At 51.9% G+C, this 4049-nt stretch overlaps 1 pseudogene; it reads right to left on the reverse strand.

Annotated features, from left to right (window-relative positions):
- Window positions 1-412: 412 nt before the first annotated feature.
- On the reverse strand, window positions 413-2048 carry LOC120846769 (annotated as a pseudogene).
- Between the last annotated feature and the right edge of the window lie 2001 nt (window positions 2049-4049).

The following is a 4049-nucleotide window of genomic DNA, read 5'->3' on the forward strand; positions in this document are numbered from 1 at the left end:
AAAAGCCTCTGACACGCCAAAAAAAAATTTTTTTTTTTAATGCTAGGCGTTGAAATGGCATATCAGGACATTGCAAAAAAAATTGTTTTACTATAAGGAGTATTCACTGGGCGCCATATTTGTGGGTGCTGTTTAGAGCGCATGCTCAGAGCGAACCCACATTAATAGGCTGCTAAGACCGGCAATCTCGAGGGTGCGGAATGCACGTTACAAAAGGACTGTGGAAGCTCGCCATCAGCACGCGCTCAGCGGTCGCGCACACAGCTATGGCCGCCAGTGAATACTTCCTAGTTCAGTTCAGAAAGCGTTTATTGGCCATAAAATAAGGGTAAGGGATGGGGGAGTGCGTCGGCGGCTGCGAAATCTGGACGCTGGCAAAAAAAAAAAAAAAAAAAGAAATAATTAAACTAGGCTAAACAAAGATATCCGGGTTCGCCTCGTAGATGAAATCTATGAGACTTCGGAGGATGCTTCTCTTGTTGTCCTCTTCGCCTGGCGGGTGTGTCCAACCTTCCAGAGAGGCGACGTTACTCGGTCGGTGCTTCGACCTGGTGATCTTGTATTTGGGGCATTCCCACAACAAGTGAAAAGTGTCCGCCTTGGCACCCATATTGCACTTGGTGCAGGTGCCGGATCTCTTCCCGCGGCTCCAAGATGCTATGCGCGCTGGTGTTAGTGTTGTGTCTGTTCTGATCCTGGTCAGGAGGACCTTGGCCCTTCTTCCAAACCCTGTTGGCAGAGGAGGGTTTGGTGTTGGGGGAAGTTTCTCCCAGAGTGTTGATTGGTATTCTTGCTTGATTTGGGCACGTTGCTCTCCTGGATCGTACCCTCCATCGTTGCAGTCTTCCTCTCGCGCTCGACTAGCCGGTGCCCGATCGCGGACGTGAGCGTAGCCGTGGTCGTGGTCTTGCAGTGAAGGTGTATCGTCTTGGTCACGGGGAGCAAGAAGGGACGCGCGGGCGAGTCGATGCACCTCTTCGTTGCCGGGTATTCCTGCGTGTGCTGGAACCCAGGCTATTCTCGTAGTCGTGCCTCTTGCTAGTAGCAGTGAGGCGAGTTTCTTGATATTACGCACGTCTACGCTAGGGCTTCTTGATTTTCTGCATTCTTTTACCACTTCCTGAGAGTCCGTAAATATCCGGAGATGCTCTAGTGGTGGCTCAGGTAATGCAAGGGCCGTCTCGAGGGCAAGGCGGACTGCTGCAAGTTCTCCTCCTTTCACCGAGGTGCGGGCTGGAAGGTTCTTGATTGCGCTTGTGCCTAGTGTTGGAAAGATAACAGCCGCGGTCTTTAGAGTGACTGGGCCGTCTATCGAAGCAGTGTCCGTGTATGCAGCTACGATCCCCGTTCGTTCGTTCTTCCCACGCCTCCGTCATCTTGATGTGTGCCCTAGCGAGGCGGTCTTGTTGCTCTTTGCCGCCCTTCCGCGTGCTTGGCTTGTTGTCTGTGATTTCTGCGTGATCTTCCCATGGCGGAAGTTCCTGTGGTAGCTTGGGTAGGTCTCCGGTACATCTCAATAGGAGTTCCAGGATCCTTCTCCCTTGTCGTGTGTGCTTAAGTCTCTCCCCGTGTGCGACCGTGCGGGCAACAACGGTTTCGTGTAGAGAGTTAATCTGAGCGTGTTCGTTCAGCTTGCCCAGGGGGCAGAACTTGTGCAGGCCCGTGATTATTCTTTTTGCTTGGTTGTTCAGAGCTTCGAGCTTCTGCCATTGCGCCTTGGTCAGCCAGTAGTGTCGAGCCCCGTAGCAGACACGCGAAACTACTAAAGCTTTGACCATTCTTCTGGCAATTTCTTCTGACGCTCCACCCCTTGCGCTACAGATGCGCCGAATGGCATTAAGGGCAGAGTTGCAATGTTTTAGTGTGTCCTGGAGCCAGATGTCTGCCTTACCGGTCTCCTCAATAGTGATCCCTAATATCTTGACAGACGTGGATGGCTCGATTCGCTTGCCTGCAAGAACGAGGTTTAGTTGTTCTGCAATCTTGGCGAGACGGTGTCTTTTCGGTGCGATTACGGTGTAATTGGTTTTCTCCGGAGAGGCTTGCATTTTCACCCTGCATAGGTGGGCTTCGATTGTATCTAGGCCCGCTTGTAGAGTGTCTTGCTGTCTTGCAATGTCGTCGTTCTTGGTCCATATCGAGACGTCATCCGCGTACACGGTGAAGCCCAAGTTGGGGATCTTTGCAAGTTCGTGAGGCAGGACTGCCATCGCGATATTAAAGAGCGTTGGTAACAGCACGGAGCCTTGTGGGACTCCGACTCGGTTCACTCTCGGTTCGCTGTCGTGCGAGCCGCAGCGTACCGAGAACGTTCTCCCTTCAAGGAAGTTCTTGACAAAGTTCAGCGGCCTTCCGACTATGCCGAGTCTTCGGGCTTCGTTGATGACTGATGCGTGTGGGACCAAGTCAAAAGCTTTCTTGACATCAATCGCCACAATTGTTCTGATGGTTGCGCGGTTGGGGTTGATGTTTCGTATTACGTCAACCGATATGAGGGCGAGGCTTTCTTGCGTTCCGAGACTCGGTCGAAACCCTGTCTGGGCGGGGTGGAAGGCGTCCGTAGATTCCAGATGCCATACGATTCTTGCAAGTACCATTCGTTCCATCAACTTGCATGTGCATGACGTTAGAGAGATTGGCCTGTAGCTGGAGAGTGCACCTTTGTCTTTGCCCGGCTTGGGAATTGGAATGACGAGGGAGTGCTTCCACTGCTGGGGAAGTTTGCCAGTTTCCCAGATCTGGTTGATCATGTCTAGGAGTTGTTCTTTCGTGTTGTCTGGGAGGTTTCGTAGCATAGCCATAGTGATTTTGTCTGATCCCGGTGCCGTGTGCAACTTCCCCTGATTCAAGGCACACTCGAGTTCTCCGCGCGTAAAGAGACGGTCCATCTCGTGATCGGGAGCCAGAATTTCTTGATAGTAAGGGGGGGGGGGGGGCGCAGCCGGTTAGGTCAGGTTGAGGAAAGAAGAGATCTCCCGACATTCTGACCAACTGTTCCTCAGACTTGTTCAGTTTGAGAGCTAGTGTCTGCGTCGCTCCCTTAGTCTTCTTTTTTCCGAGCAAGGCTCGACTCGTAGCCCAGAGCTTCGTGATCGAGGTCTTGTCGGAAAGTGAAGCGCTGTAATCTAGCCAGCGGCGTGAGTCTAGTTTTTGGGCGTACACCTTTGCTTCCACCGTCGCTCTAGTAATAGCTTGCCTGCCTATACTTCGTTTCAGCTTCCGTCCGAGCGCAGCCAAAGGCTGCGGGACGGTTCGCAACTTTGAGAACAGCATTCCTACGCACCACAAAGTAGTTCACAAAAGCAATTTCTTTTAAAATAGCTGTTTTGTGCGTAAAAACTGCACAATGTTCCAGATGTGTACTGCTGAGAAAGATTTGCAACTAAAGGAATCAAAACTCTAAAGTTTACGTTTTTATTACTATATGTAAATGCATGTGGTTTGGCGAAAACATGTATATCCGCTGGCAACACGGCTGCAGCGCGCGGTTTTTCTGTGTGATTTCGTTCCCGTAATCGCCGAATCATGTGCTTCGCTGCTTTCCTCATCGAGTCGCTTCAAAACGCCCTTTCGCAAAGGCACGTTTAGGCGTCAGGCCCGAGAAGTCCTGATGAATGTCTACTTTCGAATTCGGCTGGAGACTCCGGCCGCGTCGCACCGCGAATGCGTTGTAAACAAGCAAAGCGTCCGGGCCACTACAATTCCCTGATACGCGGCGAAATCAGGGCACCCCTTTACCTGCCGATCACATTGAACGCCGAGAAGCTGGTGGAAAGGACTGCGCCTTGAGCCCTGGTATATCCAAACAATACAAGGATACATCAACGGCCGGGTCATCGGGGACCTTGCAATGTGTACTTAGAACTCGAAACTATGCCGAACAGGTGGAAAGCTCGGACACAGATGCCAGCGGCCAGCCTACGTACTGACATCCTCTGTGACTAAGTTTCAGAACGTGAAAGGGCACGTTTTAAACCTGTAGCAGGCGGTATCGTTGATACACCCGTAGCAGACGAAATACTCGGCGAGCGCGGGCGGCGTGGCCGACC

The sequence above is a fragment of the Ixodes scapularis genome, unplaced genomic scaffold, assembly GCF_016920785.2.
Source record: "Ixodes scapularis isolate PalLabHiFi unplaced genomic scaffold, ASM1692078v2 PGA_scaffold5__190_contigs__length_132052651, whole genome shotgun sequence".
NCBI lineage: Eukaryota > Metazoa > Arthropoda > Arachnida > Ixodida > Ixodidae > Ixodes > Ixodes scapularis.